Source organism: Botryllus schlosseri, chromosome 3 (assembly GCF_051294905.1).
Source record: "Botryllus schlosseri isolate E-star chromosome 3, Bs_hap1, whole genome shotgun sequence".
Classification (NCBI taxonomy): Eukaryota; Metazoa; Chordata; class Ascidiacea; order Stolidobranchia; family Styelidae; genus Botryllus; species Botryllus schlosseri.
In genome coordinates, this window is record NC_137238.1 from 2988057 (window position 1) to 3013504 (window position 25448).

The 25448-nt window shown below is 40.7% G+C and overlaps 1 protein-coding gene across 1 annotated transcript in view; it reads right to left on the minus strand.

The window, feature by feature from the left end:
- The window catches only part of LOC145435479 (uncharacterized), a 286197-nt gene that overhangs the window by 21909 nt on the left and 238840 nt on the right, over positions 1-25448 (minus strand). The gene's annotated exons all lie outside the window — the stretch shown is intronic.

Here is a 25448-nt window from a genome sequence, read left to right on the forward strand (position 1 = left end):
CTATCGAGTCATTTAATCACAATCTGTTGATGTGATGAAATGGTGAAATTATTAATGAGTAGGTATGCCGAAAACGTCATCGCGAACGCTTCGCCCTCCTAGTTTGGTCAAGTCACGGTCGGATTACGCCTGCTCATGGAAACACGGTCGACATGTACAAAGCATGCGTCACAGCATTTTGGTCGTACATATACTGTTCTGTACCAATTAGTTTTCCGACAAATTCGGACAAAGCCGTTTCGTCGCTTAATTCATCTAAAAGTGAGCGAAACGAAACTGCTCTTACTCATCGGAATAGACTTTATATTTAAGACGATGAAATGTAAATGACTGTCCACTTTGGTTTGACGACTTGCAGCATAATACTGTGTTTGTAACATGCCTTGGCAAATCATTCATTTGGCATATATGGGCGTCACCTTAGCGATAGTAATCAATCATTACCTTCTCAAATTTCTGATTCCAACTTCCTGGAATCGCAGATACCTCTTCTTTGCTTCTTTTGTCGCTATACTTCGACGGTAGAATACACCATATAGTTTGAATATTATCTGATATGTTCTAGCAGGCAGGCCCTATCGGTACGAACGAGTATATGCTTTAGTTCCGCGTTGTTATGAGTATTTGCAGAGTGGACTATGGGTACGTTAAAAGTCATTCGCACACCAAAATTGTTGACGTAGTTATTACGGAAATACGCAATCAGGTATAGTTGCAGCTTTTGTGCTCCAAGCGGCAACGATTTCGAAGGATTTTTCGTTTAATGGGGATTCAGCAGTATCTGTCGCAATGAAATCATCTTGTTATCGCATTCATACTGCGAAATTCCAATGCAATATGAACGTATGCATACTACATACCATTTAATAACACAGTAATTATGTGACAGCCCACCCATTATGGGTGTATGTGATGATTGTTAGTTACTATTGTGATGGTACTGTTATTTCTAGGGCCGCCAAGTGTCTAGCTCCGACTCCGTTAAATGGACACTTGGTGGACCTATAACAATGCATGCCCTTCTTGTCGGAACTTGCTGCCGTGAGGACGCGGAAATAAAGCTGTCTGAAAACCATTGTGAATCTCTTTACATCGACTATATTAGGAGGTCTTCCACAATGGCGAGCACGCCGAAAAACAAAGTCGATACTATATCCTCGTCAAAGGAGAGTTATCTGGAGGCACGCAACAGATTTCTAGTGCTTGACACGATTTCGGATTCGGATGATGACTCTGCTGATACCAGTACCGGTGTGGATGGAAAAGTCAAAGAAAGCTTGGCGAGATTGGAGAAAATTATGGAAGGTATTCCGCGGAATATGGCATACGAAGCGAAGCGTCAGGCTGCGGAATTGATGAATTCGGTCAATGGGGATGTAGCTGCTCTCCACTCACAAGTTCGGGCATTTGAAGAAAAGTTGCAGCTGATGAACAGCGGATTTGAAGAAAAGTTCCAGTTGATGAGCAGTGGCATGGGTGACATAAAAGGTATGTTGGCTTCTGTGGTGAACTCGCCTACGGTTGATGCCGACAGCAATGGGGAATTAGGTTGTGATCCTGTAAGTAGGCCCAAGGTTGGATTTGCGATAGATTCTTGTGGAGATGAGACAGCATTTGTCCCTCCTTGTAATGGTGCTCAAAGTAGTCCTAAAATGATGAATGTGGGTCCTTTCCATTATGGTGCGTCTGATTATGTTAAAATGGCCCCCGACACATTTGATGGTGCTAGTGGTACTTCTCTGGAGGAATACCTCGGTCATTTTGAATTTACTGCTTTGTGTAATGAGTGGAACAATGAACGTAAAGGTTGCTATTTGGGTGCTAGTTTGCGTGGCCGAGCTTTGTCTGTTGCGTGCGAGTTATCAGCTGAGGTTCGTGTGCAGTATGTGCGCCTCGTTGAACATCTGAGAAAAAGGTGTAAAACTAGTTCTCATGGCTCACTGGTTTATCGTAATTCCTTCACCACTAGAAAGAACTTGCCAGGGGAGTCACCCACAGCTTTTGCTGCAGCCCTGCGAAGTCTAGCCCATAAGGCATATCCTCAAATGTCCGACCAAGTTTGCGAGCAGATGGTAATACAGCAGTTTTGCCATGGTTTCTCAGACCCCCATGTGTGTGCTTTACTTAGCTTGCAAGATTCGAGCAATTTGGATGACCTGATTAAGGTCGCAGAGGTTTACGAAGGCGCTTTTTCGAGTAAAGTAGACCAAGGCAAGGTGGCCAAGTCTTTGATTAAAACTGGTGATGGTTATGACTCTGATGGAAATTGTACGTCTAGTAGTGGAGTGTGTTCTGGTGTTTCTGATCTTCGCAAAGACTTGGAAACTTTGTCTTTGGAGGTTAGGAAACTGGTGAAATCGATGGAATCTGCCCCAGTTAGGTATTCAAAACCAGAACGTCGTGTAATGCCGAAATGTTACCGGTGCGGTGATCCGTCCCATTTGATACGTAATTGCCCGGTTCCTGTTTGCGCGAGGTGCCGTGGAGCGGGTCACGTGGCCGAGCAATGTCAATTCCAGTATCCTGCTCCGAACCAGATGTACGGCCCTGTGTTTAATCAAAATGTGCCTGCTCAACCGACCCATCAAGCTTTAAACCATTAGTAGCGGATCATTGGTCCAGTGATACCGCGGATAACACCAGTGCTATGGACAAATCTTTGGATAGGGTGTTAGAACATGATTCTTTGGTTTTTTCGTTAGCTTTATCAACTAATTGGTTTGCGATTGTGAGTGTGAATGGTTTTTCGATCAAGTTTCTTATTGACACGGGCATTGCGATTACAGTTATCGATATTTCTGTGTGGGAGGATATGCCTAACAAAGGTGAGCTGTTTCCGTATGAGAAGTCGTATAAAGTTGCCAATGGTGGATGGCTGAACGTGTTAGGTGGGAGTAAAGTGGAAATATGCATTGAGTCTGTGTGTGTTGTCAAGGAAGTGGTTGTTGCGGAGCTCGGCGCCGCTGTTGGGATTTTGGGTTATGATTATTTTAAAGAGTATGATTGTGTGTTGTATGCAAAAGACGAATGCATGGAAGTGTTGGGCCAAAGGGTCAATCTTAAACCGTCCGCTCCATCAGTGCCCTGCTGTAGAATCTTTTTGGATAGTGATGTAGCTATATCTGGGTACAGTGAGACGATAATATTTGGTAAACTTAATGAGACTTGGCCCCAGTTGGATGGAATTGCGGTTATTTTCGAACCTTCAGGCAATTTCGTGAGTGAATATGAGTCGAGCGGTCTGTATTTGGTCCCTGGATTGGTAGACCCAGAATTGGATAGGATACCCTTGCTGTTGGTTAATTCTGGCGGTGAGGACATTATTTTGCCAGCTGCCTTGTTACTGGGAGTTTTGTGTCCGCAAGAGTGTCAGCCTGTGGAATTTTGCTGTCCCACGCTTGTTCAGGATGTCCCTCATTATTCTGGATCTCTACCTGAGCATCTGGAGTGTCTGGTAGACGGTGTGGAAGGTCTCTCTGATTTCCATCAAGAATCATTGCGGAACCTCCTGATTGAATTTCAGGATGTTTTCTGTGGCCCAGATGGTCGCTTGGGTCGTACTTCTGTGATCAAGCACAAAATTGTGACTTCCTCGTCTAAACCAATCAAAGTGCCTCCGCGACGGTTGGGCTGGGCCAAGCGAAAGATATTGGACGCGGAGATTGATAAGATGCTGGATCAGGATGTTATTGAGCAATCGGACTCCCCATACAATACACCGTTGTTGTTGGTACCTAAGAAAGATGGGTCATCTCGTGTTGTTTTGGATTTTCGAAAACTGAACGAAGTTACAGTGAAAGACGCCTATAGCCTGCCAAGGATTGATGACATTTTGGACTCGCTCGGTAATTCCACTTGGTTTTCTGTTTTCGATTTAGCCAGTGGTTTCTGGCAGGTGGAGATTGATGAGAAGGATCGCCACAAAACTGCTTTCAGCCTTCCTGGGAGAGACCATTACCAGTTCAAGGTTATGGCTTTTGGATTGGCCAACTCGCCACCTTTGTTTCAAAGATTGATGGAAAAAGTTCTTGCTGGGATTTTATACAAGAAAGCTCTGGTATTCATTGATGATGTCATGGTATATGCCGGGAGTTTCGAAGAGGAAATTGCAAATTTGAGGGATGTTTTCCTCAGGATTCGTTCTGCAGGACTGAAATTTAAACCGTCCAAGTGCAAATTGTTCAGAAAGTCGGTGGAGTATTTGGGCCATGTTATCACGTCGAACGGTGTTTTGTGCTGTGAAGAGAAAGTGAATGCGATCAAGGAGTGGCCAGTGCCTTGTAAATTGAAGGATTTGCAGGCATTTTTGGGCACGGCAAATTATTACCGACAGTTTGTGCCGTTTTTTGCATCGGTGGCCAAACCGTTGCTGCGGCTCACTAAGAAAGGTGTCAACTTCAAATGGGATGAACAGTGTCAGATGGCATTTGATCAATTGAAAACAAAACTGACCTCAGCTCCTATATTGGCGTTTCCTTTGGAGGATGGTGGTGCTTTTATATTGGATTCTGATTGTTCGGGTTTTGGTGCAGGAGCAGTGTTGTCACAGCTTCAAGATGGCAAAGAAAAGGTGATTGCATATGCAAGTAAATCTCTTTCAAAGGAACAGTCCAACTGGTGCGCTACTTTCCGAGAGCTGTATGCTTGTAGATGGGCAGTTGAACATTTCAAGACTTATCTCTGGGGTCGAAAATTCATTCTGCGGGTTGATCATGCTGCGCTTAAATGGCTGATGAATTTTCGCGAACCAGAAGGCCTGGTAGCACGTTGGATATCTTACTTGAATACGTATGATTTCACGGTCGAGCATAGGCCTGGGAAGCTTCATGGCAATGCGGATGGCTTGAGTCGCAGACCTCGGCGACGTTGCAATCGTGTAGAGTGTGGCTCATGTGCCCCATTTTTGCCTTCCGAAGGTGGGAAAATTGTATCTGCAATTGTTGCTGGTATTTCTGACGATAGGACTACTAATTGGTTGGGATCTTATACGTTATCTGACATCCGTCAAGCGCAAGCAGAAGACGCGGAACTTAATGTGGTCATACAGTATAAAGAGAATCGTACGGACCGTCCCACATCTGAAGAATTGTTGTTTCAGCCGCATGTAGTGCGTCAGCTGTGTATGCAGTGGTCTGTGTTGTCGCTGTGTAATGGAGTGCTGTATAGAAAGTATTCGAAGGCAAAGCCTGGATGTCCCGTAACGTATCAACTGGTAGTGCCAAGATCATGGCGCAGGGAACTTTTCAATCACCTTCATACTCTTCGTACTGCCGGTCACCTTGGACGTGACAAGACTTACTGGAAGATGAGAGAACGCTACTACTGGCCCGGTATGAAACGCATGGTGGAGCACTGGGTAAAATTTTGCAAGACTTGTACGGCTACAAAGTCACCTCATGGTATTCACCAAGCTGCTTTGTGCAAGATGCTTTGTGCTGAACCTTTAGATAGAGTGTCGCTTGATTTTGTTGGGCCATTGCCTGAGACTGACGAGGGGTATTTGCACATGTTGGTACTTACTGATTACTTTTCGAAATGGGTTGAAGTGTATCCGATGCGTGTTAAATCTGCTCAAAATACTGCAGAAATTCTGGTGTCCCAATTTTTCACAAAATATGGGTGCCCACGAATAATTCATACTGACCAAGGGGGACAATTCGAAGGGGAACTTTTTCAGCACATGTGTTTGCTCTTTGATATTAGGAAGACTCGTACCACCCCCTATCATCCCCGTTCGGATGGACTCTGTGAGCGTATGAACAGAACGCTGCAGCAAATGCTCACTAGTTTTGTTGATGATTCTCGGTCTGATTGGGCTGACCATTTGCCCTATATTTTGATGGCTTATCGCTCAACAGTTCATCATTCGACTGGTTATACCCCAAATCGCCTGTTTCTGGGTCGTGAAATATCACTTCCTACTGATATCATGTATGGTCGGCCCCCCAGTAATGACAGTGCTAAATGCTATGTGGATTATGTCAATTGGTTTCGTGATGCTTGTTCAGATGCTTTTACTTTTGCTCGGGAACGTCTATCCAAGTCTGCAGTGAGGCAGAAACGTGATTTTGATAGTGCGGTGAGACCGCTGGCTTTTGCCGTGGGTGACTATTGTTGGTATTTCTATCCTCCTAGAAAGAGAAAATTGTCCTCTGGATGGTCAGGACCCTATGTAATTGTTGAGCAAATTTCAGAGTGTGTTTACCGCATACAGAAAGTTGGAACTCAAAATTTTCGCAAGTCTCATGTTGATTACCTGATGCCTTATGATCGTGACGATGGGGAAAGTAGTGATGTTGGTGTTTTTGAACCAGTGATTGCTGATGTTTCTGATCATGGTGATGAGATTTTTGATATTGTGAATGACCAGGACGTTCCTGAAACTGCATACACTACAAGGTCGAAACGTTTTGTTAGGCGTCCCAGGTATTTGTTGGATTATGAGTCATGATTACTGTTTGTTTTGATAATTTTTGTTAGTTTTTGATTTGACGTGAGAGTGAATTTTTATTATGTAATTCCCTCTATTTTGGGGGGGAGCAGTGTGACAGCCCACCCATTATGGGTGTATGTGATGATTGTTAGTTACTATTGTGATGGTACTGTTATTTCTAGGGCCGCCAAGTGTCTAGCTCCGACTCCGTTAAATGGACACTTGGTGGACCTATAACAATGCATGCCCTTCTTGTCGGAACTTGCTGCCGTGAGGACGCGGAAATAAAGCTGTCTGAAAACCATTGTGAATCTCTTTACATCGACTATATTAGGAGGTCTTCCACAATTAGATGTCGCCAGGGCTGTGGAGTCAGTCAATTTCACCACAGACTCCGGCTCTGACTGCACATGTGTATGAGTCAGCAACTATACAGAGAATGAACTTACTAATTTTCTAATTACACACTATACTGATTACAAGCACACACACTCTTACTTACTAATTGACATTGGTCATTGATGAAATTCAGTTATTAGTCAAATACCACAGCCTATGTCTAGTCTACATTTAATTATTCTCAGGTATTCCAGGACTGGTACTTGCAGTCTTTCTTCATCATTTGTTCGACCCAAACAGCTAAGCTACACTACAAATATTTTTAATTTTGTCAAGTGGGAAGCATCGTTTGGTTATATTTACATCAATTTTACAAAACCAGCCGATGCATTTGCTCTGTCACGGTATCATGGTATAATTCCAAAAATTGCATGAATTTTGACTAGAGCCCGACCGATTATCGGCTCGCCGATAATATCGAGTCGATATCACGCTTGGAGAGAAATATCGGTATCGGCCATTGAAGTTTAAAAAATATCGGCCATTTTCGTGACGTCACAACATGGTGGCAGGGAGTCAGAGAAGTCGATAGAAGACGTGAGGACGGTAAATTATAAAAATAAATGGCTAAGCTACATAGTGCATATAGTGCATACTGCATACAGGGCAGTAGGTGTGCCTATCTGAAAAATATCATAGATTACTAACCACCGTTATGCCCCACTGACTTCGTGGGAATCCCCCTGCAGTAATCGATCACTAAAGACAAAAAGCAGCTGGATGGATACTGGATAGTTGTCTTCAGAAGATTGTAATCAGTAAGAGAAATGAGAACTTCAATCATGCTGGACTGACCCTCGTGATGATAGAGAAAAGCGTCGCGTCGAAACATTTCTCTGAAGATAGTGCTATTGGTTCGGTACCAACAGAGATAATTATACCAGTAATGCATGACTGAAGCCTGCGGGCCCACCATGACAGGAAATATGCGAGCATAGAGGGCAAGAAAATCAAGCAAACGTGGAGTAAAGCCAATAATTTAAACGAAAATTTTTGATTCCGTGATGACATTGGCCAATTCTGACGAAAGAGCGTGAAATATTGATCAATTGATTGTTGAAATGCTGGTCATGATCAAGACCCAAGGGGGATGGGTGGAGCAGTTGCAGACGTTGACAATTTGAGTTGTTTTGCACATTCTCTTCAGCTATTTGTTAATGATGTGCTGAAGGCTTCAGGTGCACTGCCAAAAGAATATCAATATTAATATCAATATTTGGTGAAACCATAGAAGGAAAGATCCTCTGCAAGGGAGCGGTGGAACCGAAATGAAGAAAGATTTCCAATTCTTGCTGTGCCACTAGCTATGGTACCAAGTGTCAGACTGCTCACTGTGTTTAGTACTATACACCATTTGTGGATGACCACAGAGGTTCAGTCCTTGGAGAAAGGCCCGAGAAATTGTGCTTCGTGAACTGTAATCTGCAACTGCTGGATTGGTGCTTTTGATATATTTTTACAGCCCCAAGATCATTTCTTTCATGTTCAAGCATATCAATGGCTGTAAAGTTGTTTAAATAAATGCTCTGAGGTGTTAGATATGGGCCTTGAGCTAGATTCCATATCTTTTGAATATCGGCTGAATATATCGGGGTTATCGGTGGAGGTACTGGATATCGGTCTTATCGGTATCGGCTCAGAAATCCAATATCGGTCGGGCTCTAATTTTGACTGCATCGCGAAAATGCATATTGCGATTTTCTTCCTATATGCAACTGAATTATAATTTGCAAGTAATTTCTAATTTCATCAATATCAGGGGTGGCCAACTTTTTCGGCCAAAGGGACACGTGAGATTTAAAAACCATTGCGCGGGTAACTGGAATGTTGATAACCTTTTTTTAGTCGTCCTATAAGAGCAAACCGAATTGGGTAACGTTGCAAACAATACTTATATTACTACGCTCTAAAATTGATAACAATGAGGTCATGCAACTGTGCAGTGTGCAAATATGCCCTGGTCGCGCCAAGCGCGAAATTTTTTCAAAGGTAATGACTGAATTCTATCAATAAATATGTTACTAGCAAATATTGGAGGTCACATCTGTATACCACTGGGCTCATCTGGCAAGGATAGGTTCATTCGACGTTTAGAAATAGCAATATCGACGGTTTCGGTGAACATGCCTCTATCATTTTGTGCAAATATTTCTCCCAATTGCGAAAATAGTGAGACTCAATTCTATAAATAACGTGTAGGCCTATTTATAGTTTTCAAAAGGGGCGCCAATACCGAATGTAAGAAATCTAGTGACAATAAATCATGCGAAATGCTGATATTAATTTCAAGTCGATATATCTGCTATGAAATATTCTACTTTATGGTCATATACGAAGATCTGCGATAAATGTGGCTGGCCCGCGGATACGCCAATGCGTCAGAACTGATGTTTTAGTCATCATCAAATTTCGCGGTCAGGCTAATCAAATTTTGGTTAGCCTTGCAATTTTACCTGATGTTATAGATAATTTCGAGAATTACCTCGCATGCCACACAAAAGCTTCTCATGGTCTTCAATTTGGCCTGCGTGCCACGGGAGTAGTATAGTCGATCGCTCTGGGGGTGGCAGGGGTTCTTATGGCGGGGTGGCGATTCGCCTGGAAACCCGGGGTGGCGAATCGCCTCTTATCTCTTATGGCGGGGCCGCGATTCGCCATGTGTTCTTATGGGTGCGGTCGTGATTCGCCTTTTCGGGTAAAGGCCGCGGTCGTGATTCGTCGTGAAAACTCGTGGTCGTGACTCGCCTTTTTTGCTATAGGCGGTGGCGGCGATTCGCCCGTCGCACTTTCAGACATCTCTCGCGTGGTGTTGAATATGTACGAGTCACCAACAATAACCGCGCGGACGGAAACGTGGCTTGTTGTGAGGATTAAGCAGTGCGACCTATATTTCGAATGACCTGCGCGCTGAATTGTTTCCGTGCAGTTGTGTGCTACTATCGATTATTACACTAGACCGGTCAGTGTGAAATAGTTTGATCGTAAATTATGATATATGATGTCGTAGTTTAGTCGTGTCAAATGACCGATCGTGTTCTCTTTTCTCGCTATTGATTGCTACCTGAATAATACTTTCGGCTTATTCACACCGCTGTTTCGCGCCTACAGAATAGTCTGCTGTTCACAGTCACAACTTCATCGCGATAGCACAATTTTCACACCTCGATCAGTAGAACAACACCGCACTAACCCAGTTGTCGAATCACATAGGTCATACATTTTACGCGAAATGAAATATTGTATTGTGGTATACAAATAGGCAAACTATTCTTTCAATTCGACAAGTCTAGTTGACGAATCGATTTTCAAGCTACCGACACAGTTTTTAACACGAGTGAGTTGATATTTCTTCCCGGGTACGAGCGAGGCTTTGTTCCATTGATCCAAAACCACCTCACCAGTATCATCCTTCAATGTAAAACTGTGTAATTTCAACTCCTTTCCGGCACCAGAATTGACCATCTTCTCCTCTCGAGAAACACAAGTAGCGGCGATCGAGACGTATTCATCTTTATTTCCGTATACCGATTCACAGGTCAATAATGGGTATTCTTCAGTCGTATGTCTCGATTTTCCATGTATGGTTACTGACGAAGCCCGTCCCAGTAATACAGCAGGTTTTCCAGTAAATTTGTCAATTTGGATCCAACCGGATTTGACCATGAGTTTTTTTCGTCTGGAGAATGCTTTCTCAACGACCCCGAACAATTCACGATTGAAACACGTGAAAGATATCTCTTCGTTATTACCGTCGATGAATATACCTTTGATATATTGACTAACGCTACCTCTTTTGGGTGATGAGACGAATTTGACGCCGACGTGAAAATTTGAAGCGGCTCCGACTTGCATACTGCTGACGCTGTTCGATGTCATATCGTTTGGTAAAGTGAGAGTCATCAACAAGGTTTGAAACCTTACAACTCGATCAGTGATTTTTTATTCAACTGTGAAATAAGTTAATATTCTGTAAGACACAACAATTATTGCTCGGGTAATGTGACATTGAGATTAACAAATTGTATATTGAGTATACGAGATTTGAATGTTTGACTAGTGATAGACTGAAAAATATCTCGCAAGAGAATCCATGTGTTATAATGCAGGCTATCGTTATACAAACAAATTCAATACGGAATACCTATTAACCAATTGGTCCACAACCCGAGATTCGAGTGTTCGATCAGTGCGCCATAAAAATTATTTTCATGCATACCAACTCTTGCGCTGTGGTGAAGGGTGTTATGATATGAGTAAAGTTTTAATAAACACCAATATCAGCACCCTGATTGAGAAAAAACTTGATTCGTATGTATGAAAAGTGTTTGATTGGGAATTTATCTATTTCTCACAATCCCGCCACTGTTTTGAGGACTGGTGTTATATGATTATTAAATAATATTTCACAAACTCAAGCCGCTGTTTTGAGGACTGGTGTTATCTGATTATTAAATAATATTTCACAAACTCAACCCTAATCGTAAGACTTGAGAGAAATCACGTATTCGCTTGATGATAACACGCATGCGACAAAAAACATCACCGCGATTTTGTAAACTGATCATACTAATCAGGGTATTTACCATCACGCCTCTAGAATAGGATTGACTACTAAAGGTAAATTAAGATAATCCAAAATGAAATATCTCAACTTTGACTTTGACTCTGAATTGAAATAGATTGACAAGCATAACTACCAACTTTCACCCACTCACATTTCGAAATTATACGCACATTGATTTGAAACAAGTAATGTAACATTACAACTCTACTCCCGATCCAGCTTTCCGTATGTCAAAGAGACATTTCAACATCTTACCATACTCAAAAGAATTATTCATAACATTAACAAGTGTTTAAAACCTAGTTTTCACTTACTTGACTATATCACTACAACTCGCAAACTTGAATTAATTCATCCTGGTGGTATTCGTATGACCGATAATTTTTATCCAACTGTAAAAGTCGTTACTAATCTATAACACAAAGTAATCACTACTCGGTGCATACGACGAGATTTGAATACTCGGTCTATGATAGCAATTCGCACAAGTGAATCCAAGACATCGGGCTGTGAGAAATCTTCACGATGTTGTTATTGCCACATTGACCTACTGCCTTATCCAACGTACTCAAAGTAAAGTAGACACGATTTCAGTCATATACACAATCATTACAACTGTAAACTATACTAATCAATCTCGGTCGTATTCACATATCACAGACCTGTTTTTTTTTTATTCCTTCAGTAAAATGTAGTCGTATTAACCTGATGATAACGTGCACACACAAGAAACATCACCGCGATTTTATAATTGATCACCCGACTTAGAGTACCAAAAAAAATTACCGGGATTTTTATAAACTAGCCATATTACTCAATACATCTATCAATATCAGAACGCAAGGTCCAATACCAAAAGAAAAGTACTTTTTTAGTTTAATAAAAATCAAATCATTCGTCTTCATCTTGTGAATTGTCACACACCCAACTAATATCATACCAAATAGTTATTTACAATAACCAAGACACAGGAAATTTGTTTTGGACGTTTCGATTTTTTTACTAGAGGTACTCATCACTTCGCTTAATACGATCTTGATTTAAACACCATCGAACCTTTGGTGTCTATCGTTTTGCTGGATACGAATTATGTTAGTCTAACAATAAACAATTTTCACTATCTTGGGTTATGAACTCAGTGTGTTAGCGGTCATTCAATATTTTGTAGTGTCAACTAGTTACTTTGTAGGATACGAATGATCATCCCCACAACTCTTACAAAAGTACGAAAGATATTTACATCACACAAAGTAATCAACTTTACTTGATATTCTCACATTACGAAACTAAAGAATGGTCAGTTTGACTCTACAAACTGTTTCGTTACCTCAAGAACTTTATTGTCTGAATGGTTGTTCATGTGTCTCAAGAACCAAATAGTTCAACACAGAACTAGTACTAACAGAAACATCAGAGTTGTTTACACAAAAGTTTGTATGTGTGCAGTATGCGAATACCACGTGTAAGTCCAGCACAATTGCAGTATCCATCCGAGTTTAGTTAACACAAATTTATTACAACGGAGCCACGTAAACTTTCGTGAAAGAAAAGCATACTCACTTCTCGAGATTCTGTCAATGTCATAGCAATAAACCAGCTACTCCAACAACAGAGTACATACGTTTTCTAGTAACGACTCTCGAATCTTACACACAGATCAATCTACTTTGCTAACGAAAAGCGCTGAGTCATCACATGATTATCCTCACAACAACCAGTACATGGAGCTGTATTAAAATGTTCCTATCCCTCTGCACACCAGTGACGAATTGTTTTGTGAATCGAGTTGTTGTTCCGCGTCAAGTCTCCATGTTGAAGCGTACAATAAACAGCGCAATCCAATTAAAACCATGAATCTATTTTCATTTCCTCACAAACTGTCACATACAGAAAAATAAATTTAATTCCACCAAAAACATACTTGTAACCAATCGCTTTCATTAAACACACAACACCATAAAAGTATTTACTTTCTACAACATATACATTCCGATGTAGTCAAGAAATATTTTTATTAATCAAAATCATCGACTTCTGTTTACGGTGTTGGTGTGTGCATTTCATACATGTGGGGCCCGTATTAAAATGGACACGACACGACTGAATGTAAGGAGATAGAAGTCTATCGCATAGATTTACATGTGGTCTTCGCTACGGTTTCAAAAACGAATCATCTCTTTTGCATTGATCGAGACCGAACAAGTTAGTTACATGTATTCGCGGTCATGATTGTGTTTGTCATACGCGAATGATAGGGTTACTGTCAAATCTACATACAACAACCTTCTGACACTCATAATAGTGTTTCCATTCTCTCCCTTCTTAATTGTAGATTCACGAAAAGTATATTGTACAACTGGACAACTACGTTTAACAAGACCAACGACACTGAACACACACCTCTTACCCTAGTAACAATATCATTTTCACTTGGTGATCTATCCTTTCCTAGAGTAACAAACCCTTGTCGTTTACAAATCTATTTTTTCCTACAGCAAAAAACTATTTTCACTTGGAAAAATACTTTTACCTAGAGTAACTAATCATTTTCTTTTGGAAATATATTTTCTCCCTGGGTAACAAACCCTTTTCGTTTGAAAAAATATCATTTACCTGAGTACCAATACCGTTTTCACTCGGAAATCTATTTTTTCCCTGGGTAACAAACCTTTTTCACTTGGAAATATATTTTTTCCCTGGGTAACAAACCTTTTTCACTTGGAAATATATTTTTTCCCTGAGCAACAAACCTTTTTCACTTGGAAATATATTTTTCCCCTCGGCAACAAACCATTTTCACTGAGCAACAAACCATTTTCACTTGGCGGGTCGTCGTTTACCTAACTAAAATACCATTGTCCTTTGGAGATTTATCGTTTACCCAGTGTAACAAACCCCTTTTCACTCGGAAATCTATTTTTGCCCTGGATAACAAACCCCTTTTCACTTGGAAATCTATTTTTTCCCAGAGTAAGAAACCTTTTTCACTTGGAATTCTATTTTTACCCTGGATAACACACCTTTTTCACTTGGAAATATACTTTTTCTCTGGGTAACAAACCTTTTTCACTTGGAAATATATTTTTTCCCTGAGCAACAAACCATTTCACTCGGCGGGTCGTCGTTTACCTGAGTAAAAATATCATTTTCCTTTGGAGATCTGGCGTTTACCCATTGTAACAATACATTTCACTTGGAAATCTGTCGTTTACCTGAGTACCAATACCGTTTTCACTTGGAAATCTATCTCTTCCCTGGGTAACAATACCATTTTCGTTTTGAAAACTGACAACCACACCGGTCAATTTGATATTTTTTGTATATTGTTACAACAGCCAGCGACAAAATATACACCAACAACGACTCCGATACATTTGTCTAATCAAATATTCACTTGCTCTGATGCATCCCATCAAAATCATTGGTTACTCACATACAATAACAATGTGCTGTTGTACATCGACATGTATGTTTTCGGAATTGGTGAATAAAGGGGTTTCCGATATGTCCGTGATGTCCGGGTTCGTGCTTTGGATTTTCCAGAGTCAAAATGTCTGAATAAAACACCTCCTCGACTTTGGTAACTGGTTGATACACGGATAATGGTGTTCGGAAAACGGATGAATTTATGTTCCCCATCGCGCTGACAACATCGGGTTACTTGTGAGTTTCCTCGGGTCTGTTTACTATATTGTGTCTTTACTGGTCAATACATGTCGCTCCAGTCAGCTGAAACCGGATCACTAATATGAGAAAGTGTGGGGCCGGATCCGGATATTCACTCATGACCCAACGACCGATATTCAAGTAAACATGTTACAGACCGTGTTTTGTCTCCATGAAAAATACCTATGCATACACCATCACATCAAGTACGTCACGATTGTTCACAAGTATTTGCGTAAACGAGGTGTATATACAATGTGTCGATGCACAAACATCATGGGACACAAATTCACGTTCTCAAGTCTCATCATGCGACGACTCTGTACATTCAATGTGGGCATAGATGACTTGGGGACAGGCAAGCAGCCATATTTGGACGTAACATGGTCTTAGTATGAACCAACCTCCACCCAACTTGTGAAATATCAATCTCACACAAGTATAACCCTTTCACGGGTTCACACCTTGATTTTGCAAGATTGTTCGGATTCTCAGGTAGACTTGCATCGTGATCAAGACTCGACATAATCGTGTTGCGTAACTCGCTCAATCCCTGCGCATTGTTGGTCATAACCTGCTAACTTTTTCGCCGAGACCGCAGTGTTTCACCCGACATAATGTATTTGGCGATCACCATCGTTATCAATCTTTCACGCGATGAATATGTTAGATGTCGCTACTCCCACACAACGACTCCAGCTAAACATCGTGAGCAGTGACTCCGCATTGAAATCGTAAACATGGACTCTGTGTGTGTGTGAATCTCGAGTTCGATTACGATTTGATAATGTAATCCAAGGTGAATCTCTGCGGGTCGAAGACTGATTTCGTGTTAATCACGCCACAAGAGGGTGCTGTCTCGTAATTCTACAGGTCAACATAAACCGCGGTTGGAAACTTTTGGTCTAGTTGATCCAGCTGCGTATTGAAACGGTGTACCCACGCAGACCACTGAGAAAACGTTGTCGTTACCTGACTATATCCACGAGTAATTATGGGACTACGCGTAACGTTCCATAGATTCCTCTGGCCCCACACCGTGGTTTTACGACACAGACAAGATGCAGCGGTGGAAATATTGAAAATGAAAAACGATACCTTGGTGACATTTGATTTGGATTTTAAACCTGATGAACCATACACTCGATTGGTACATTGGGCTGACAACTCTATCGTCGAGGTCAAGGGAAAAGAAATCTACAGATTTGTTGGTGTTGTGGATATTCAGCGAAAATCAGGGTATATGGTTGTGTATGGTTCGCATATTTGACTGAGAATATATCGGTATGCATAATGCACTATCCATTGTATCATGTCGTGTGTCATCTATGCCCACATTGAATGTACAGAGTCGTCGCATGATGAGACTTGAGAACGTGAATTTGTGTCCCATGATGTTTGTGCATCGACACATTGTATATACACCTCGTTTACGCAAATACTTGTGAACAATCGTGACGTACTTGATGTGATGGTGTATGCATAGGTATTTTTCATGGAGACAAAACACGGTCTGTAACATGTTTACTTGAATATCGGTCGTTGGGTCATGAGTGAATATCCGGATCCGGCCCCACACTTTCTCATATTAGTGATCCGGTTTCAGCTGACTGGAGCGACATGTATTGACCAGTAAAGACACAATATAGTAAACAGACCCGAGGAAACTCACAAGTAACCCGATGTTGTCAGCGCGATGGGGAACATAAATTCATCCGTTTTCCGAACACCATTATCCGTGTATCAACCAGTTACCAAAGTCGAGGAGGTGTTTTATTCAGACATTTTGACTCTGGAAAATCCAAAGCACGAACCCGGACATCACGGACATATCGGAAACCCCTTTATTCACCAATTCCGAAAACATACATGTCGATGTACAACAGCACATTGTTATTGTATGTGAGTAACCAATGATTTTGATGGGATGCATCAGAGCAAGTGAATATTTGATTAGACAAATGTATCGGAGTCGTTGTTGGTGTATATTTTGTCGCTGGCTGTTGTAACAATATACAAAAAATATCAAATTGACCGGTGTGGTTGTCAGTTTTCAAAACGAAAATGGTATTGTTACCCAGGGAAGAGATAGATTTCCAAGTGAAAACGGTATTGGTACTCAGGTAAACGACAGATTTCCAAGTGAAATGTATTGTTACAATGGGTAAACGCCAGATCTCCAAAGGAAAATGATATTTTTACTCAGGTAAACGACGACCCGCCGAGTGAAATGGTTTGTTGCTCAGGGAAAAAATATATTTCCAAGTGAAAAAGGTTTGTTACCCAGAGAAAAAGTATATTTCCAAGTGAAAAAGGTGTGTTATCCAGGGTAAAAATAGAATTCCAAGTGAAAAAGGTTTCTTACTCTGGGAAAAAATAGATTTCCAAGTGAAAAGGGGTTTGTTATCCAGGGCAAAAATAGATTTCCAAGTGAAAAGGGGTTTGTTACACTGGGTAAACGATAAATCTCCAAAGGACAATGGTATTTTAGTTAGGTAAACGACGACCCGCCAAGTGAAAATGGTTTGTTGCTCAGTGAAAATGGTTTGTTGCCGAGGGGAAAAATATATTTCCAAGTGAAAAAGGTTTGTTGCTCAGGGAAAAAATATATTTCCAAGTGAAAAAGGTTTGTTACCCAGGGAAAAAATATATTTCCAAGTGAAAAAGGTTTGTTACCCAGGGAAAAAATAGATTTCCGAGTGAAAACGGTATTGGTACTCAGGTAAATGATATTTTTTCAAACGAAAAGGGTTTGTTACCCAGGGAGAAAATATATTTCCAAAAGAAAATGATTAGTTACTCTAGGTAAAAGTATTTTTCCAAGTGAAAATAGTTTTTTGCTGTAGGAAAAAAATAGATTTGTAAACGACAAGGGTTTGTTACTCTAGGAAAGGATAGATCACCAAGTGAAAATGATATTGCTACTAGGGTAAGAGGTGTGTGTTCAGTGTCGTTGGTCTTGTTAAACGTAGTTGTCCAGTTGTACAATATACTTTTCGTGAATCTACAATTAAGAAGGGAGAGAATGGAAACACTATTATGAGTGTCAGAAGGTTGTTGTATGTAGATTTGACAGTAACCCTATCATTCGCGTATGACAAACACAATCATGACCGCGAATACATGTAACTAACTTGTTCGGTCTCGATCAATGCAAAAGAGATGATTCGTTTTTGAAACCGTAGCGAAGACCACATGTAAATCTATGCGATAGACTTCTATCTCCTTACATTCAGTCGTGTCGTGTCCATTTTAATACGGGCCCCACATGTATGAAATGCACACACCAACACCGTAAACAGAAGTCGATGATTTTGATTAATAAAAATATTTCTTGACTACATCGGAATGTATATGTTGTAGAAAGTAAATACTTTTATGGTGTTGTGTGTTTAATGAAAGCGATTGGTTACAAGTATGTTTTTGGTGGAATTAAATTTATTTTTCTGTATGTGACAGTTTGTGAGGAAATGAAAATAGATTCATGGTTTTAATTGGATTGCGCTGTTTATTGTACGCTTCAACATGGAGACTTGACGCGGAACAACAACTCGATTCACAAAACAATTCGTCACTGGTGTGCAGAGGGATAGGAACATTTTAATACAGCTCCATGTACTGGTTGTTGTGAGGATAATCATGTGATGACTCAGCGCTTTTCGTTAGCAAAGTAGATTGATCTGTGTGTAAGATTCGAGAGTCGTTACTAGAAAACGTATGTACTCTGTTGTTGGAGTAGCTGGTTTATTGCTATGACATTGACAGAATCTCGAGAAGTGAGTATGCTTTTCTTTCACGAAAGTTTACGTGGCTCCGTTGTAATAAATTTGTGTTAACTAAACTCGGATGGATACTGCAATTGTGCTGGACTTACACGTGGTATTCGCATACTGCACACATACAAACTTTTGTGTAAACAACTCTGATGTTTCTGTTAGTACTAGTTCTGTGTTGAACTATTTGGTTCTTGAGACACATGAACAACCATTCAGACAATAAAGTTCTTGAGGTAACGAAACAGTTTGTAGAGTCAAACTGACCATTCTTTAGTTTCGTAATGTGAGAATATCAAGTAAAGTTGATTACTTTGTGTGATGTAAATATCTTTCGTACTTTTGTAAGAGTTGTGGGGATGATCATTCGTATCCTACAAAGTAACTAGTTGACACTACAAAATATTGAATGACCGCTAACACACTGAGTTCATAACCCAAGATAGTGAAAATTGTTTATTGTTAGACTAACATAATTCGTATCCAGCAAAACGATAGACACCAAAGGTTCGATGGTGTTTAAATCAAGATCGTATTAAGCGAAGTGATGAGTACCTCTAGTAAAAAAATCGAAACGTCCAAAACAAATTTCCTGTGTCTTGGTTATTGTAAATAACTATTTGGTATGATATTAGTTGGGTGTGTGACAATTCACAAGATGAAGACGAATGATTTGATTTTTATTAAACTAAAAAAGTACTTTTCTTTTGGTATTGGACCTTGCGTTCTGATATTGATAGATGTATTGAGTAATATGGCTAGTTTATAAAAATCCCGGTAATTTTTTTTGGTACTCTAAGTCGGGTGATCAATTATAAAATCGCGGTGATGTTTCTTGTGTGTGCACGTTATCATCAGGTTAATACGACTACATTTTACTGAAGGAATAAAAAAAAAAAACAGGTCTGTGATATGTGAATACGACCGAGATTGATTAGTATAGTTTACAGTTGTAATGATTGTGTATATGACTGAAATCGTGTCTACTTTACTTTGAGTACGTTGGATAAGGCAGTAGGTCAATGTGGCAATAACAACATCGTGAAGATTTCTCACAGCCCGATGTCTTGGATTCACTTGTGCGAATTGCTATCATAGACCGAGTATTCAAATCTCGTCGTATGCACCGAGTAGTGATTACTTTGTGTTATAGATTAGTAACGACTTTTACAGTTGGATAAAAATTATCGGTCATACGAATACCACCAGGATGAATTAATTCAAGTTTGCGAGTTGTAGTGATATAGTCAAGTAAGTGAAAACTAGGTTTTAAACACTTGTTAATGTTATGAATAATTCTTTTGAGTATGGTAAGATGTTGAAATGTCTCTTTGACATACGGAAAGCTGGATCGGGAGTAGAGTTGTAATGTTACATTACTTGTTTCAAATCAATGTGCGTATAATTTCGAAATGTGAGTGGGTGAAAGTTGGTAGTTATGCTTGTCAATCTATTTCAATTCAGAGTCAAAGTCAAAGTTGAGATATTTCATTTTGGATTATCTTAATTTACCTTTAGTAGTCAATCCTATTCTAGAGGCGTGATGGTAAATACCCTGATTAGTATGATCAGTTTACAAAATCGCGGTGATGTTTTTTGTCGCATGCGTGTTATCATCAAGCGAATACGTGATTTCTCTCAAGTCTTACGATTAGGGTTGAGTTTGTGAAATATTATTTAATAATCAGATAACACCAGTCCTCAAAACAGCGGCTTGAGTTTGTGAAATATTATTTAATAATCATATAACACCAGTCCTCAAAACAGTGGCGGGATTGTGAGAAATAGATAAATTCCCAATCAAACACTTTTCATACATACGAATCAAGTTTTTTCTCAATCAGGGTGCTGATATTGGTGTTTATTAAAACTTTACTCATATCATAACACCCTTCACCACAGCGCAAGAGTTGGTATGCATGAAAATAATTTTTATGGCGCACTGATCGAACACTCGAATCTCGGGTTGTGGACCAATTGGTTAATAGGTATTCCGTATTGAATTTGTTTGTATAACGATAGCCTGCATTATAACACATGGATTCTCTTGCGAGATATTTTTCAGTCTATCACTAGTCAAACATTCAAATCTCGTATACTCAATATACAATTTGTTAATCTCAATGTCACATTACCCGAGCAATAATTGTTGTGTCTTACAGAATATTAACTTATTTCACAGTTGAATAAAAAATCACTGATCGAGTTGTAAGGTTTCAAACCTTGTTGATGACTCTCACTTTACCAAACGATATGACATCGAACAGCGTCAGCAGTATGCAAGTCGGAGCCGCTTCAAATTTTCACGTCGGCGTCAAATTCGTCTCATCACCCAAAAGAGGTAGCGTTAGTCAATATATCAAAGGTATATTCATCGACGGTAATAACGAAGAGATATCTTTCACGTGTTTCAATCGTGAATTGTTCGGGGTCGTTGAGAAAGCATTCTCCAGACGAAAAAAACTCATGGTCAAATCCGGTTGGATCCAAATTGACAAATTTACTGGAAAACCTGCTGTATTACTGGGACGGGCTTCGTCAGTAACCATACATGGAAAATCGAGACATACGACTGAAGAATACCCATTATTGACCTGTGAATCGGTATACGGAAATAAAGATGAATACGTCTCGATCGCCGCTACTTGTGTTTCTCGAGAGGAGAAGATGGTCAATTCTGGTGCCGGAAAGGAGTTGAAATTACACAGTTTTACATTGAAGGATGATACTGGTGAGGTGGTTTTGGATCAATGGAACAAAGCCTCGCTCGTACCCGGGAAGAAATATCAACTCACTCGTGTTAAAAACTGTGTCGGTAGCTTGAAAATCGATTCGTCAACTAGACTTGTCGAATTGAAAGAATAGTTTGCATATTTGTATACCACAATACAATATTTCATTTCGCGTAAAATGTATGACCTATGTGATTCGACAACTGGGTTAGTGCGGTGTTGTTCTACTGATCGAGGTGTGAAAATTGTGCTATCGCGATGAAGTTGTGACTGTGAACAGCAGACTATTCTGTAGGCGCGAAACAGCGGTGTGAATAAGCCGAAAGTATTATTCAGGTAGCAATCAATAGCGAGAAAAGAGAACACGATCGGTCATTTGACACGACTAAACTACGACATCATATATCATAATTTACGATCAAACTATTTCACACTGACCGGTCTAGTGTAATAATCGATAGTAGCACACAACTGCACGGAAACAATTCAGCGCGCAGGTCATTCGAAATATAGGTCGCACTGCTTAATCCTCACAACAAGCCACGTTTCCGTCCGCGCGGTTATTGTTGGTGACTCGTACATATTCAACACCACGCGAGAGATGTCTGAAAGTGCGACGGGCGAATCGCCGCCACCGCCTATAGCAAAAAAGGCGAGTCACGACCACGAGTTTTCACGACGAATCACGACCGCGGCCTTTACCCGAAAAGGCGAATCACGACCGCACCCATAAGAACACATGGCGAATCGCGGCCCCGCCATAAGAGATAAGAGGCGATTCGCCACCCCGGGTTTCCAGGCGAATCGCCACCCCGCCATAAGAACCCCTGCCACCCCCAGAGCGATCGACTATACTACTCACGGGTTGGCCACACCTGATCTCTATGGTTATTATAAAGGTGATTGGTGGTACATAAAAATTCTATTGAAAATCCTTTGAAAGCAATTGTTTTTATGATAGAGAAGTTGGAGTCGAAGTCTGAGTCGAAGTCAGGGTCATTTTAACAAACTCCGAATCCGACTCCCAGTCGGTATTTTTCCCACGACTCCGACTCGAGCCATTATAGATTTCACGACTCCGACTCCGACTCAAACAAGCGAAAATTAGCCAAACTCCGACTCCATCGATTCCGACTCCACAGCCCTTTATGTCGCTATATATATATCCCGTATATATGTGATACATAACTGTTACTGACCTGGGAAGTACTTACGCTAATCTTTTAGCCTTCGTGGAACCGTAGATTTTCGCTGATCATTAAAGATAACTCTACCACGATAACCATCAAGCACATTATTATAGACGACTGGTGCACGAAATGAACTGTGCATCAACATGTTAAACGGATACAACCATTGAAATAGGATTTTCGCACAAATCGAAAACACTACGATGAATATTTATTGCTAATCAGTGTGACGTTGTTCCCTTTCAGATTCCAGTTCAGAAATGGGATGCCTCACCTTGGAAAGTGGCATCGTATTGTTCGGTTGAAACGCAGCAGTTTGATACCCATTAGTTGCGACATTGCAACTGAACTTCCATATATTGCAGATAAAATTGGCCTTTAAGAATAAAGGCGTTTCCATTTCGTTTCCAAGATCGGCGTTTTCATTTCCGTTTCGTTTCCGAGATCCCCTACTTTGTCACTGCACATTACGTACAACCAGAACGGTCACAATTCGAATACTGGTCGAGCCTAATTGCCTACAACCAATGTGAGCCAGGTCTGACGTATCATCAGAAATCATATGTATGAGTTGATTGAGTGTCCTGGCCTCCAGTGCGCACTTGATACTGACAAAGGAAAGTTCTGGTGTTCCAGGTAACACTGCCTAAGATCCTAAGGGATCAGTGCCAGTTTTCTCGCGATGCGGTATAGCACGAAAAGATTTGTAGGTGACAATGAACGGAAGACTTGTACAGCTGGACAATAACAGACATACCTATTTGAGGCAAATCGCGTATGAGTACTGGGTTGTTCTTTGTGGTATCCAGTGACGTAGTAGCCACTTAGCCGCTCTGGCTCTGTGCCAGTGGCGGCAGGCTTCAAGGATGAAGCAACAGGAGGCTGCACACTGCACACAGCACGGGGCTATGGCCATTAATGGTTGTGCCTGAAATTTTGTCTTACCATTGATGTTTCAATTGCGAGCTGTGAGAGGAGTTTATCAGAATGATAAAGCATTTACGTTCTACCGTGAATGATGATCAGCTATAAGCTTTATCGATTCTTTCTATAGAAAGAGACTGTCACGTGACAAAACACGATTTTGAAGATGCTAATGCTTATTTTGCTTCGGCGAAAGCTCGAAAGGTTCAATTTTGATCCTTCATTTGCCTAATACGTTTGTTCTACATTTTTTTGGGGCCTTAACGTTGAGACAGCGAGGCTTCTTCCACAAGCAATATATAAATTCTGAGACGCGGCACATTATTTGTAATTGCTTGAACGTGAAACTATTTAAACATTTGCTGCAGTCTACCTAGGGCAGCCTTTTCAATTTCAACGAAAGCCAGGGGCGGCATCATAAGCTCCTACGTTACTGGTGGCATCAGTGGGGTTTTCCGACTCCATGGTTATTAACACCAGGCCGATATTCTTTCTCGTGATTTCGTAGTTTTCAACTGACAGCCGCACTATCCACTTCTAGGCTTTATCAGACACCGCTTACGCAGATCAAAATACCAGGAGGAGCCTAGATAAACCTGTAGCAGTTGGTAAGGGATTCTGGTGTCGACCTCAGTAACCTATTGGTGTTGCAGCTGTGGACCATACCACTACGCTATCTCGTCACGCCACATGTGAGTACAGTGTGTTTATGGTTTACCAACCGTCAGTCCAGAGTTAAGTTGCCCAGGGTGACAGAGAAGCAACTTGGCGTGCACGAAGCCGGACTAAAGAAAACAATTCAACGCCAACCTATCGCCATTGTGACAAATATCGACAAGTTAATACAACATTTAATTAGTGGCCGTAAATTCAAATACATATGCCTTCTAAATTACATTTATATGCATTGAGCAATAACACTTCTGCTGAGTAAGAAACAATAAGTGTCTCTAGGCCGACAGGGTTAGTTTTAGTGCTGGGAATCAAACATTGGAGCATTTCAACAAAGAAGTGAACTCCGATTTTCATCACCAGTAAATTCAACCGTACTGAAAAGTGTCATCACCCAATGTTCATTCTGGCTACGCTTATACCTTTGTAATAAACGTTTTTTGATTTTACACAATTCGTATCGTGATGAATATCATGGTGTGAACACATCGCACTTCTACGGTAATATGCTTTCGTCACAGCTGAGCACGAGACAAACATTTTCAACCGCTGCTAATATTTGTATCTGATCTGCTTGATAGCGCTCTCTCGCGAGTTGAGCTGCCGAATTGCTTGCATCTGTTGTTACTTTCGACGAATGAATATGGAGATACCGTGTTATTTACGGTTCTCCCACCGGATTTCATCCATTGATATATGAAAACAAGGTGCAAATATTATGTAGTGAAACTTAACTTCGAAGAATGTGGCCTATTTGTACAATGAACAGTCTGGTAATTCGTCCCATGCTTAACGTAACCCGTGTTGTTGGTGTCTGATTCCATAGACTACTCCAAGTCGCTTCTATACACCTTCCTATATTTTCATTGTACCTCATTTCTGTGGTATATTGAACTGATGAAATTGCTAATTAACCAATGATGATGATGGTGATGATGATGATGTGAAAGCGGCAAGTTTTACAATTTTGCAATTAAGCGGTATACAGTAGGCTATCTGTGGTGTGGTAATGTTGTTTGTAACGAGATTTAAAGTCTGAACTCTCGGTTCATTCTCATGGGAAATATGAATATTGCGAAGGTTCGGATCGCGCGT